Source organism: Furipterus horrens, unplaced genomic scaffold (genome assembly GCF_987537825.1).
Source record: "Furipterus horrens unplaced genomic scaffold, mFurHor1.1.pri manual_scaffold_6, whole genome shotgun sequence".
In the NCBI taxonomy this organism is placed as follows: domain Eukaryota; kingdom Metazoa; phylum Chordata; class Mammalia; order Chiroptera; family Furipteridae; genus Furipterus; species Furipterus horrens.
In genome coordinates this window covers 151,057,936-151,072,986 of record NW_028327176.1, presented here as the reverse complement: position 1 = coordinate 151,072,986, position 15,051 = coordinate 151,057,936, and the positions used below count along the sequence as shown (strand labels likewise).

At 39.3% G+C, this 15,051-nt stretch overlaps 1 long non-coding RNA gene across 2 annotated transcripts in view; it reads right to left on the bottom strand.

The window, feature by feature from the left end:
- Window positions 1-8,054: 8,054 nt before the first annotated feature.
- The window catches only part of LOC150007611 (uncharacterized), a 54,163-nt gene continuing 47,166 nt past the window's right edge, over window positions 8,055-15,051 (bottom strand). Inside the window, exons 3-5 of one of the 2 annotated variants that reach the window (XR_016511830.1) lie at window positions 9,552-9,737; window positions 8,663-8,840; window positions 8,055-8,348 (exon numbers count right to left, since the gene is read on the bottom strand). This is a non-coding gene — a long non-coding RNA (uncharacterized LOC150007611). The remainder of the gene's footprint in view (window positions 8,349-8,662; window positions 8,841-9,551; window positions 9,738-15,051) is intronic. The other variant, XR_016511829.1, reaches the window with a different exon arrangement.

Sequence of the window (15,051 nt, the reverse complement as noted above, 5' to 3'; positions counted from 1 at the left end):
GTCTCTCTCGAAAGGCCAGGAAATGACGTAACTCCCGCCCCTGCGGCTCATAGCTGCAGCCGCCTGTCAGTCATCAGCCGCCAAATTGCTGCTGGCTGGCGGCGGGCCTGCAAGGAGCGCGGAGAGCTGCCCGCCGCGCTGCGGGTCGGGATCGGTCTGCTTCTTGGGCGGGAGATGGCTGTATGTTGTGCGGCAGGGGATTAGGAACCTGGCGTCGAATGCAGAGTGGGTGGCTGGGTGGGGACGGCGGCAGTGGAGTGAAGAAAGGCTGTGCAGCTATGCGTGAAACAACTGATTAGCCGATAGCATGGGTGGGTCCTTATGAGGGTTGGCGGGGTTCGGTGGGGGCGGTGGCCACTGCTGGACAGGCGTGGTGGTTTTGATCCGGTGCAGTTAGCTGCGATTCCCGGGGTACCTGGGCATTCTCTGAAGTGTGTTCCCCCAAGGGGAACGAATCCAGGCATTAAAACTCAAGAGTTTGTCAGTGACGCACATGTTGCCAAGGGTCGGATTAGGAGACGCTTTAATTGTGCTCACGCCTTTGCTGATACGCGAACGAACCCAGTTCTCGACCCTTTTACACAATAGCCAGAAACGTCTCCCTGTTTAAAAAAGGAAAAGCAACGTGGCTTTCAACCCTGGAGGGCTCCGGTTCTACCTACGTCCCACCCTGTGGCTTGCCAAAACCTGGAATTGGCTGAGCACAGCAGCTGCCATGAAGCACTGGCAATTTCGTGCTCCCTTAGGTCAACTGGTGCGGTTTATTCTGCAAAACTATCTCTAGAAAGTGATTTATTTAATATAACATGAAATTGTTAGATAATATTTTCCCTTGAATTGTCTGAAGTTGATGAACTAATTTAAATGAGTCCCCACCACCTCCAAAATGTACAGTGCTACCATCTCAGTGCATCAGAATACAGTATACATAAAAATTAATATAACAAGGACTCAAAGCTATTACTAGTGATTATCTAAAGCACCATGTATATAATATTTCAGTAATCAATGTAAAGTGTAAAAACAGTTGCCAAGTCCTATTCAGTTTAACCTGAGTTGGCAAAATTGTGGTAGCAGAGTTATGGCTTTTACCCAGATATGGGGGAAAAAGCCAACCTGACATAAAAGTTACCATTGTGACAAGACAAAAGACTTCTTTATCCCTAAAGAAAGACTTTCGTCATCTAAAAGTGAAATAGGAAAATGTTGAAAGCGTGAGAAACCTAACAAAAAAAGACATGGTTTGAGTTTGCACTCTAGATTCCCTGCAAGGTAGAACTTGTCTTACAAAAACGTTTATTTGTTCACACTTCTCTATAAAACCTGTTGAAAGAAGCTGTGTTGTGCGGTAGGTGCCTACACTACCCTTGCCATGTTTTTAAAAGCATCCAACTCAAATTGGGGATTGGGACAAAAGATAATAAATGTTGCTTATTTCATTGTAACAATAATTGAAAGAGAATGTGGTAGTTATACTTGGAATAAAGATAAAAGAAGTATTTATGTGTTTTACAAGCTATTTGGTTATTTTGTTGTTGCTTATTGAAATGAAGAATCAGTCTACTAAACCACCTCAAACACTAATTGTGGTATAAACATAATTTGGTTTATAATTGCTTATAATTAGTTGCTTTTCAGTTACTGTTATGCTTTTTCCCAATGCCATTTAAGTTAATATAAAAGTGCCAAAAATTTTCACAAGGTAAGTCCTTGTTAATTTGATATAGGATAGTTTTTAAAAGTGTACCAACTGGACTGGTCCTTTGTACAATATATTATTTTTTCTAAGTGGTCCCCTCATATGATTTATCACAGAGCATCCAGAGTGAATTTTTAAATATAAATCCAGTTTGACACTTTTTAATATTTAAATTTTAATATTTAAAAATTCTCCTCTGGTTTCCTATCACACTTAAAATCAGAAATTTTTATCTTATCCTTCAAACTCCTACACGATCTTATCCCAGACGAATTGTACTCCGAGTTCATCTCCACCATTCACTCCCTGTACCCCAATCACTCTGACATTTCTCTTTATTGGTCCTTCTCATTTGTCTGAAATGCTTTCTCCTTTTCTTTGTATGGCCTGTTCATTCTTGTCACTTAGATCTTAGCTTAATTGTCACCTCTTCCGAGAAGTAACCTGTAGTAGTATGGTGTAACAGAGATCCCCAGATACAGTAACTCAGAAAAAGATTACAGTTTATTTCTCTCTCACATAACAGTTCAGAAGGAGGCAGGTGTTAAGGGTGAGTGGCAGCTTGGCCCCTTGAAATTATTCAGGGACCCGGGTTCCTTCTAGCCTGTTATTACCACAGAGTGCAAACTTCATTCACATGACTAAAGTTGGCCTACATCTGTCTATACTTCCAGCCTGGAAAACAAGGAAAAAGAGAGTGTGGAGAGAAACAATTTTCTTATGAAAACAAGATCAGGAAATTATAATATTAGCTCTGCTCATTTAGTCACATGTTCATACCTAACTGCAAGGGAGGCTGGGAAATATGGTTGCTACCTGGGTAGTGAGTTGCCTGGTCAAAACTTGGGTGATTCTATGACTAAAAGGAAAGCAGGAAAGAATGAATATGGGGGACAATCTGCAGGCCTGCCACACTTTTCCTTACCACCTTCTCTACAGAAGTCAGCTAGTCACTCCCTAACATTATTCTGCCTTAATTCTCTACAGAATTCTTATTTTTCTTATGTATTTACTTGTTGTTGATTGTCAGCTCCTTCTCACCTTCAGATTTTACTTTAAGGTACATAAAAGGTTTGCTTAATACCTTATAACATTGCCCCCCAAAAGTATTTGGTGTAAAGTAGGTGTTTAGTCAGTGTTAGATGAATAAATGTCTTTAAGTATCCTTCTGATAGATAATACTACTCTTTCAAACTAACTTTATCTCCCAACATTTCCTCAAAGTCAACTGTATCCCCTGCAATATCAAACGCTTATTCAATTTCCAATACTAGCTACAATTCCACATGACATTCTCTAGGACAATACTCCAGTATACACTGACTGTATTAGCTATCGCTGCATAACAAATCACATAAACTTAGTAGGTTAAAACAATACACATTTATCTCGTTATTTGTGTGGGTCAGGGTGTTTGCACCTGGCTTACTTAGCTGAGTCCTTTTCAGGGTCTCTCACAAAACTGCAATCAAGGTATTGATCTGTGCTGCAGTCTCAAGGCTCAACTAGGAAAAGATCTGTCTCCATGCTCATATGGGTGTCAGCAGAATTCAGTTCCTTACAATCTTTTGGTCTGAGGGCCTCAGTTCCCTGCCATGTAGGCCTCTATAGGTCAGGTTACAACATAACGGCTTGTTTTATCACAGCCAGAAATAGAGAGAGTCTGCCAGTAAGACAGAAGTTACAATCTAATATCATTATGGAAGTGGCATTCCATCACCTTTGCACCTTTGCCATATTGTAAGAAGGTTAGAAGAAAGTCACAAGTTCTGCCCACATTGAAGGAGAGTGGATTCCACAATGGCATGCATACCAGGACTTGGGGATCACATACTACCCTCTGGGAACTCCAAAAGGATTTGTAATTAAGACCACACTACCACTTAATAGTTTCATTGTTGGTTGAATCTGCCATCTAAACTGGCACATCCGTATCTTTTATTTTGATATCACAGTCTCAAACAAGGCACATGTGTATGTTTTCATAGACTTTTGAATTAAATTTAAAGTGACTGGCTGGTATGCTGGAGCTGGCTTCTTCCTGTTTGCAAAAGCCGTTTGTTAAGTTTTCAGAACTTTTAGGAGCCAAATGACACCACATTGGTAGCTTGAAATTGGCCATCATGGGAGTATTTACTTCATGGAAATTGGTAAACTCTACCATCAAGGTTTTGCATATCCTCCAAAAGACAACCCCCTTCAGTTTGCGGGGACAACATCCAATCAACTGAGCCACACTGGCCAAAGGACCCCATTGTATTTCAACTTATTAGAAATAGGGGAAAGAAAAGTAATAAGATAAAGTGAAACTGGTAAGAGAGAATAAGAAACTCAGAACACAACAAATTTAGTAATAGTGTTTTCTAGGGCAAATTAAATATTTAACAACAGACATAAAGTTAAAAGTAAGAAAGGATAGACAATGAATATAATACATGGAAATGGACAATTACACTATAATCAAAGTAGTTGACTATTGTCCTGGCAATATATACTAACATAACTTTCTTACTCATTTTCATCAGTAATTAAATATTCAGTAAGCCAAGAATTTGTAAAGTGCTGTTTGCAAATTTTATGTGGTTCACAAACACTTACTTTCAATTTTTAAATATTAAGTAGATGATAGCCTCTTTGAAGGTTTTTGTATTTCTTTTTTCTTTTGCGGCCTTTTATTAGTGTTTTTGAGCTCCATTTTTAAATTTTATTTTTCTATCATGATCTCAACATGTGGTCATTCTGTAGGCTAAAGAATTTAAAAAGTAATTGTTTTGAATTGTATAAAACAAAGTAAGTGTAAAATCATCACAAATTTTTCTGACATTTTTATTTCAAAATGTATAATTACCTTTAAAGACAACAAATATATGGATTATAATTAATAACTCAAGTCTATAATTATAAAGTTTTTAAATTTAAATTTTGAAAAATTTAATGAAATATATTAAATATTTTTATGAAATTTAAATGATCTGCAATTTCAGTATAACATGTCTGTTATCACGTTCATGTATGTTATATCTATAGCTACATATGCACAGATTTAAGAATAATAAAGTTTCAGTATTGTAAAGTGTACCCCAGCCACTATGCTCAACTATTTGAAATTTCACCCTAATTTGTGAGCTTCTCTGGTGTCCTGAGAGAAGAAAATGGATACTTGAAATTAGGAAAAGATATTTTATTAGGCCAAAAGCTATTGCATTCACAACAAGAAAAAGAATTGACAAGTTAATTATTTTGTCTTTTAGAAAAAATCTGTTTCTAATATTCAGATCTTCCCAACATTTCAAAGCAAGGTCTTTCTCCTATGTCAACAGTGCCCTAAACATAAAATTTATGACATTTGTATTCAGTTGCCTTTTGTATTGTGGGCATAGGAGAAGAGATGTGGAGTATTCCCCTGATGTGTAACTGGTGTTATTTCCAGGTGTGGATGTTTATGAGTCACACTATGCCAGCAATATGCACTGGATTTCAAGTGAAAGAGGTGTCATGTACTATTTAATAAATATATTATGGGGATATGTTTGTGACTTGCTGGGTCCAAGGCAGGGCCCTACTGGTGGTCTAAGGTACCAGATCTAGAGTTCACAAAATAGTTATTTCTGGACTGTAACTTCTTCCTCTTCTTCTTCCTTCTTCCTTCTTCTCCTCCTCCTCCTTTCTTCTCCTTCTTCTTTCTTCCTTCTCCTTCTTCCTCCTTTCTTCTTCCTCTTCCTCTTCTTCTTCTTCTCCCTTCTCCCTCTCTTCTCCTTCTCCCTCCTCCTTTCTCCTCCTCTTCTCCTTTCTTCTTCTTCTTTCTTCTTCTCCTTCTTCCTCTTCCTCTTCTTCTTCCTCTTCTTCTTCTTCTTTTCCCCCTTCTTCTTCTCCTTCTTCTTCTCCTTCTCCTCCCTCCTCCCTTCTCCTCCTTCCTTTTCCTTCTCCTCCTCCTTTTCCTCCTTTTTCCCTTTCTCCTTCTCCCTCCTCCTCTTCCTCCTTCTTTTTTGGTGTGCAATATTTTATTTACTTATTTATAACATATTTTATTGATTATGCCATTCCAGTTGTCCCAATTTTTCCCCTTTGCTCCCCTTCACCTGGTATCCCCATTCCCTCCGGCAAGTCCCCCTGCTTAGTTCATGTTCATGGGTCACGCATATAATTTCTTTGGCTACTCCATTTCCTATACTGATCTTAACATCCCCCTGTCTATTCTGTATCTACCAATTTGTACTTCTTAATTCCTGCATCTTTTCTCCCATTTGCCCCACTTCTGCCTCCCAACTGATAACCCTCCAAATTACCTCCATATTTATGATTCTTTTGCTGTTCTGTTTGTTTGCTTAGTTTGTTTTTTAGATTCAGTTGTTGATAGTTGTGAATTTATTGCCATTTTAATGTTCATGGTTTTGATCTTTTTTTTTCTTAAATAAATTCCTTTAACATTTCATATAATAAGGGCTTTACCTTTAGCTTTACCTGTCTGGGAAGCACTTTATCTGCCCTTTCATTCTAAATGATATCTTTGCTGGATAGAGTGATCTAGGTTGTGGGTCCTTGCTTCTCATCAGTTTGAATACTTATTACCTGCAAAGTTTCTTTTGAGAAATCAACTGAAAATCTTATGGGAACTCCTTTGTAGGTAGCTCTCTGCTTTTCTCTTGCTGCTTTTAAGATTCTCTCTTTAACCTTTGGCATTTTTTGTTTGTTTATTTATTTATTTTTAGAGAGAGGGGAAAGGAGAAAGAGAGGGAGAGAAGCATCACCGTGTGATTGCCTCTCACTCGTGCCCCCAACTGGGGACCTGGCGTGCAACCTAGTCATGTGCCCTGACTTCAAAATGAACCAGCGACACTTGGTTCGCAGGCCAATGCTCAATCCACTGAGCCACAGCAGCCAGGTAACCTTTGGTATTTTAATTATGATGTGTCTTGGTGTGGTCTTCTTTAGGTCTAACTTGTTTGGGACTCTCTGTGCTTTCTGCACTTGCATGTCTATTTCCTTCACCAAATTAGGGAAATTTTCTTTCATTATTTTTTCACATAAGTAAGTTTTCAATTTCCTGCTTCTCCTCTTCTCCTTCTAGCACCCCTATGATTTGAATGTTGGTATGTTTGACATTTTCTCACAGGCTCCTTACCCTATCCTTGCTTTTTCTGGATTCTTTTTTCTTCTTGCTATTCTGATTGAATTATTTTTTCTTCCTTATGTTTCAAATCATTGATTTGATTCTTGGCTTCATCCACTCCACTGTTGATTCCTTTTAAGTTTTTCTTTGTTTCACTTAGTGTAACCTCATTTCTGCCTGGGTCTTTTTTATGCTGTTGAAGTACCCAATGAGTTCCTTAAGCATACTAGTAACCAGTGTTTTGAACTCTGCATTCAATAGATTGCTCATCTCCATTTTGTTCAGTTCTTTCTTGAGTTTTGTTTTGTTCTTTCATTTGGGCCATATTTCTTTGTCTCCTTATTTTGGCAGCCTCCCTGTGCTTCTTTCTATGTAATAGGTAGAGCTGCTTTGACTCCCTGTCTTAGTAGCATGGCCTAATGTAGAAAAGTACACCTGTAAGTTGGATGGGATAGAGCCTTAGGTAATTGCCTGGGTCGGACAACCCATGTGAACCAGATTAGTAGAGTCTTAGATATGATGTCCCACTTTGTGGCTTTGTGTGGGGAAGGACTCAGAGAAGGGTCAATGGTCGCTGCCTGGCCTCTGGAGTTGGGGCTGAGAGGAAGCTGTCCCCCAGCACTCACTCTGATGCCAAACACTTCATTTTCTCCCTGTATGCCACTGGTTCCCTTCTAGCTGCTACCCCGCTGCTAGAGCCCAGAGGGGGTGAGTCTGCATAAGTCCTAACACTGTTGTGGGCCCTTTAAGAGGAGATCCTGAGAATCCCATAGTTTCTTCTGCCACCCCAACCCCTACTGGTTTTTACAGCCAGAAGTTATGGGGACTTATCTTCCTGGCACTGGAACCCTGGGTTGGGTAGTCTGGAATGGGGCTGGGATCCCTGAGATATGCCTCCCAATTTTTAACCACCACATGTGGACATGGTACAATCCCATCCATTCCATGTCTCTGCATCTTACATATCTACCCCTCCTACCCGTCTGGATGAATGTGACTTCTTTAATTCCTTGGTTGTTGGACTTCCATACAGCTCAATTTTCTGATGTTCCTTGGTGATAGTTGTTTTGTAATTTAGTTGTAATTTTTGCTGTGGTTGTGTGAGGAGGTGAGTTGTGTTTACCTACACCTCCATCTTGACTGAAAATCTGGATTTTAACTTCTAATGTTACCAGACCGAAGGGGTCCATTGACCTATGTGCCACAAAGCCCAATAAGACAAAAGCAGGAGTTTGCAGCCAAGAAAGTAAGGATTTATTAAGGAGATGGCACCATGCCCAGTGTCACAGGTAGCTCATCCTCAAAGACCTGGCTCCCTGATGGCTTCCAGGGGATGCATCTTATAGGGAAAAAAATCAGTAATCATGATGACTAACGGAGTTAGGATCATGGTCTCTCCTGATTGGTTGGTGCTAGGGTAGGGGGTAACTGATCATTGCCTTTGGTCCTGATGTCAGCCATGGAGTTGTTCTGTCCAGTTTCACAAGGGTTTGTTCTGTGCGATAGTTCTGCTTTCCTGGGTCCGAAGTGAAAACACAACTGAGGCCAAGATGTTACGTTTAGTTAGGTTGAAAACTCTGTCTCAATAGTTAATAGACTCCAGACCTTGTATCTACGACTACTGGATGCTAACCAGAACCTCATTGTCCTGGGGGCTTAATGATTAAGTAAGGGAGAGGGAGGTGGGTAAGTCAGGGTGCTAGGTGGGCCAGTTTGAGTCAAAGGAAAAAAATCAAAATAAAAGGCCAGATTAAAGAAAATAACTTTTCTGTGTGGTTACAATTCCCTCCCCATTTTCTGATCATTCCTCAATCTCGAGGAATATAGGATACAGGTTCAATCAAGAGAATTACCTTGTAAGATAGAGTCAGATTTGTCTGCCCCTCAAGCTCTTCTTATATGGCTCTTATAATCTCACATGCCCATCTCTTCCATGATGGTCCCTGAGCCTTGGATGGGGCATTCTAGGTGTTCAATTTACAAGCAGGAACTGCAGCAATGATAGAAGAAGTAGGCCAGGATACCTGTACTCTAATAATCAGGGCAAATAATAAGTTAGTCTCTGAGTCTTTAAGACTGCCAGTCAAGAGAACCTCCAGATAAAAGGCTCAGAACTTAATTTTTGCTGGAATAAAGGCAGGCACTGACAATCTGACAAATTGCCCTGGTCCGCAGTCCAGCTTGTACTGATGAATGTCCTGACACCACCTCAAGCAAGTGCTCTGGGTGGCTTATGCAGTATCAGTTTTTGGAACCAACTAAGCATGAGCTGCTGTGATGACTTATCTGAGGTTTATATTATGTCATCTAGCTTGGGTCTACAATTGCAAGGCTCAGAAAAAACAACAACAACAGTTTTCGTTCTAAGGCAAAGATGGGAGGAAAAAAATGAAACTCTAGTTTAGCAGTCTGCAGCCAAATACTTTAATAAGAAAAACTCAGGATCCAGGTAAAATATAAGGTTTTAAAGACAGTTACCTGTCTAGGATCTAATATCTATAACTGGGCATTATGTTTCCTACTGAGACAATTTTTCTCTCTCAAATCACCCTCATTTTTATAGGGAATCTCCAGACTGAACTTTAGCCTCTCAGGGCTAAAAAGCTAAGCCATGTAATTGCCAACAGTATTTGCCTGCAATACCTGTTGATTTGGATGAATTCCTCAGGTTCTTAAGGTTCCTCAAAATGTCTTGAGGTTCTTCCTTTGCTGTCTCCCAGAAAAGCAACCTTTGTTCCTTACCTGGAAAGACTGCTGTGAACCATTGAAGCAAGGTAACAGGCCATTTCTTCAAGGGATTTTGATCAACTTCCAAAGGCGACCTTAATTCCTTAAAGCTTTCTGGTGACATCCAGAGCCTATGCATATCTCTCTCAAACATGACATTCCAGTCAAAGTCTTGGTAATAGAACAGTTTCCAATTGTGTCCTGTTATGAAAAGAACATTTTCCTATCAAATTTATGCAAACAACCATATTGCCATGAAAATAATACTCATTCAGAGTCTCCAAACTTCTACAGGGATCAGGTAGGGAGAAAAATATAAATGTTTCAATATTGCTTACAAAGGTATAATTTACCAAATTGCTCTAAGTCATAGATATTTTTAGAGAAAACAAGTTTCCTTTTATCTGGAAAACAAACAGGTTAAAAATTAGCAATATTTTAAACAAAAAGATATAAAAATTATCATCCTCAGTTCATTCAGTCCCACATAAGTAATTCTTGTCTATCTTGATCCTTAGCCAGCAGTCCCTGAATCCAGTTATTCCTTAGAGCTTTATAAATCTTTATCCAGTTTAAAGGTATGATCTTAAAAAGTTTATTTTTAGAAAACTCTGTTTTAGAATAAGTTAGAGTCCTTTATGGATCTTTCTGAAGAAGCATCAGAGTAAAACAGTGACTATAAATAACAACAACAAAAAATCCTTAAAATGACATGGTTATAGAACTAATCATAATGCAATCAACAAAGAACTTTGTTTTTCTCTAACAAAACATTTAAAAATAACAATGATTACACACGATTATTATGTCAGGACATTGTGGACTCCTGAAGATTTTAACATAATCTCCAATATATAATATCCATTGAATAATAAGATTATATATATACAAACACAACACAACTATTTCCTTAGTTGACAAAGCTTCCTATGCAATTCAAATATATCAAAGGGGCCTAATTAGTTAAAAAAAAATCTTTTGAGATGTCCCAGGGGCCCACTGGAGCAACCCAAAGCCATTTTGAGAAGAAGATCTCCTGCTATAATTTGAACCCAGATGTTCATCAAACACATTTGACCAAAAAGATTATATATAATTATTAAACAATATTAAATTATTTATTTATCCAAAGTGACAATCAAAAGGTATCAAGTAAAAAGCAGATTAACAAAACTTTAGTTCTTAGGATTAAGGATAGTGTTCTCTTAAGTAATCAAGGACCTAATCAAGACAACAGAAAACTATTTTAATAAAACAGAATCTTTGTTTTCTGGGCAGAAAACTTTCTATATCTTATCTAGAGTAGAATAAATATGAAAAATTTGTTTTAACAGAGTGAAAAAGAACCAAACCTGTATTCTGCATTACTTTACTTTTGATATTTAAATTTATTTACTTAAGTATATTCCAATCTTATTCAGCTTAACCATATATAAAAGTCCTCAATATTTTTCCTTACAGACACAGAACTTTCTTAGTCTCTCTTAGTTTGTCCCCTCTTATTCATGCTGAAATAACCAACCTTATTTCAGGACAAACCTTGTTCTTCTAATTCCTTTAAAAATGTATTTCCATATTTAATATACTTTTATTACTAAAAACATACAGTTTCTTTCCATTTTAATTAGAAACCTTAACTGATTAATGATTTTTTCCCTATATGAGCACATTTAATAATATCTAAAATATACTTCACCACACAGAGAAGGAAAACTCTGACTCCAAAAAACCTCCGCTGCCTTGCGGCATACCTCTTCAGGGGAAAGGCTAAGGGAGTAAACCCCGACAGAAAATCCGGAGCCGGAGTCCCTAAGGCGGTTTGACGTTGTAGTCAACACCGGCAACTCCTGCGGCGCACCTGAAGCCAAGCTGTATTGACTCCGTCTTTCCCTTGGACCCTTCAGCTGCGAAGAGAGGGGTGTCTGCTGCATGGGCAACAGCAGACCCTCCATATCACCCTGCCCAGGCTCTGTAGCTTCAGCTTCACTGGAGAGGACACTCCAGCGTCATCGCAAGATGTCGATTCAACACGAGAGGAGACAGATACCATGTCACTCCCGAGTCGGACTGCACAGCCATTCTCGGCAGTGCAGATAGACTCTTAAGAAGCTACACCATCGTCTCTCGAGACGGACGGCTGCCGCCGACTTCACCACAGCACAATTTTTAAAAATGTGGTATATGATATGTTTACTAATGGGCCCGAAGATCTTTAGTCTCTCTATAAAAGTAGACAGCAGATAAACCTATGTTCAGTAATGACCTAGACATTTAATGACTACTCATTATTTAAAAACTTAAAAGTTTCAAGTTACCAAAGAGATTTATAAAACCATTTAAGTACAATATAATCATTGCTAGAGTTAACCTAAAAGAAATTTTTCATCTCATTTACATTTGTTTAATTTATTTGCTCCTATTAAGTTTAGATTACTTATGAAGATTTTATTATATCGCTATTTTTCTTGCTGACAGTTTTGCAACAGAGATAATATAAGCTTATTTAACTAATAGACCAAGGCAGAGTAAAAGTGTTGTTTAATGCTGATGATTTTAAAGGTATGCATATTTAACTAAAGCAAACTCAAAGCAGCTTTAATATCAAATATTTTCCCAGATCACATACTTCTGAAAAGCACTTGCGTTCGTTTCTGTTATGTTTTTTAGAATTTTCATATAAACACTTGTTTTTTTAAGCCAATTTAATAGAGCTCTCTTTTTTGAATTAACAATGCTATCTGGAGATAGAAAATACCACAGCATACATGAACATACAGACAGACATAAAGACCCCTTTTAGCCATGAGACAGACAATAAAGCAAAACTCACTTATTTAGAAAGGAAGTACTTTAAATTGATCTATTCAGGTGGCTGTCCCTGGCTGGTTTGGCTCAGTGGATTGAGCGTCGGCCTGCGAGCTAAGTGTCGCTGGTTCGATCTTCCAGTCAGGGCACATCAGAGAAGGAAAACTCTGATTCCAAAAAACCTCCGCTGCCTTGCGGCATACCTCTTCAGGGGAAAGGCTAAGGGAGTAAACCCCGACAGAAAATCCGGAGCCGGAGTCCCTAAGGCGGTTTGACGTTGTAGTCAACACCGGCAACTCCTGCGGCGCACCTGAAGCCAAGCTGTATTGACTCCGTCTTTCCCTTGGATCCTTCAGCTGCGAAGAGAGGGGGGTCTGCTGCATGGGCAACAGCAGACCCTCCATATCACCCTGCCCAGGCTCTGTAGCTTCAGCTTCACTGGAGAGGACACTCCAGCGTCATCGCAAGATGTCGATTCAACACGGGAGGAGACAGATACCGTGTCACTCCCGAGTCGGACTGCACAGCCATTCTCGGCGGTGCAGATAGACTCTTAAGAAGCTACACCATCGTCTCTCGAGACGGACGGCTGCCGACGATTCAGGTGTCTAAGGTTTGTGTGTGGAGTATGTGTGTGTGTGTGCATGTGTGTGTGTGTGTGTGTATGTGTATGTTTGGTTTTTACTAATATTTGTGGAGAAAGCATTTAAGATCAGTATTTGTCCTTGGTGAGGATGTCTTGGAGCCATAGAAGCAGTCTGTGCTTTAAAAAACACCGCAGTCTTCCCTGCTTTTTTTCTTCAGTCTTCTATATTGAGAATGATAAAGATAGATGGGCTTGAATTGCTTCTAAAGCTGCATTTCCGGTTTCATAAAGATTTGTATGATATGGACAACTGCTCTCAGAATTTGTGTTGACCTACCTGTCTAACTACAAAATCTCTAATTTGTTTCTCTCCCTTTAGGCATATAGTTTTATTTTAGCTTAGGGAGGGGACTCAAAATAGAGATTCCTATCAGGCTCTGACATTAGTTTTCAATTTGGCCAAATTTCTAATCAAAAAGTTATTAAACCCTTTCAAATACCTTGTCAGATTTCAGCTGGGACCAAAAAAAAAAAAAAAGGTTCTGACAGACATAAGACAGTTCCCAGTGAGACACAATATTTCTACAATTCAATCAGGGGAAAGAAAAGATGCAATCAATTGAAGTTGACATAACTTTAACATAAAGTCTGTTTAAATGGTTCAGTTTTCCTCATCTTTTCAGTCCTTCCATTTCCATATTCTTTAAATGTAGTCTGAGTCAGCACTTCGCCAGTAGGTTGTGGTACTACAGTTCAGAAATTCCCATAACAAGAGTCCTGGAAACTTTTCTTTTCTATCCCCTGATCACTTTACTCACCTTTGAGTAAAGAGGCTTGGGGTCTCCAGGAGAGATCAAGCCAAGGGACTCTGGCCTTGTTATTAATTTTTGACTCTATTTAACCAGCCTGACTATTGCCCCAAGTAGCTGCTGGTCAGGTTTCTCATTTTAATTTTTTCCTCTAGAGTTTTTTTACTTAAATATTTTATTTATTTATCTTCAAAGAGAAGGGAAGGGAGGGAGAAAGAGAGGGAGGAAAACATCTGTGTGAGAGATACATCTATCGGTTGCCTCTCGCACATGCCCAACTGGGGACCTAGCCTGCAACCCAAGCATGTGCCCTGACAGGGAATTGAACTGATGACCTTTTGGTTTACAGGCCAGCACTCAATCCGCTGAGCCACATCAGCTAGGGCTCCTCTAGTCTTTTGAGTCTCTTCACACTGGAGTAAATAGAGTTGATTTAGCCCCTTTCAGCCTTTGGCAGCACTGTACTAAAACCTTTGTTTTAATCCCGTTATTGTCTGCTTTATTTAGCCCAATTTTTTTCTTTCATACATTCCTAGTTAAATGTACTTCAGTTCTATAAGATTCAGCCCAGAGAGCTACTTGGGAGTACAGAGATGGAATTACTCATGTCACTAGGTCTTTATCAATCGAAGTAATTACTTATTATTTTTTTTAGCTCAAGTGATATTAAATAAGTCCTAGGATTAGACAGTTTACATAAAAGAATAACCCAGGAACAAGCAGTTGTAAGATCTAACAATCCAATAATCTTTACTTTTTGCTAAAGTTTGGCTGGCAACGAGTCAACACAACAGACAAAACAGTAGAAGGTTTGAGGAGGCTAAAGCCTCCTGCTATGTCTTGGACTGGTTAGTGCAGTAGAAATGAGGTGAGCAGCTGCCTTGAGTTAGGCCTGAATGAATTTTGCACTGCTCACTCCTTCAAGGCCAGCTGAAAGGCAGACAGAATTGGCCCCCTTCCCATTAGATGAAACACAGACTTAACAGGTAAATACTGCCTCACGCCAAATGACAAACAAGATTTCTCCTTCTTGGTTCCCACCAAGCTTCCTTGAACCTGGGAGAGAGAGAGACCAGACAAACTAAGGTTTCTCAGGAACTGTTTTCCTCCCTGTTTCCATTCAGGTTTCCCTGAGCCTTAGAAGAGGTGGTTTTCCTGGGGTCGTCACTCATGAAACCTTACCACCATAAGACATATTCAATTTCCAAAACCAGAGCCAATTCCAGGTTTAAGTCTTATCAATTCCTTGTTTCTTTGTGCTGCAAACAAAAGTGCCGTATGTCAGGGCACCCATTCATGGGCCACCATACAGCCT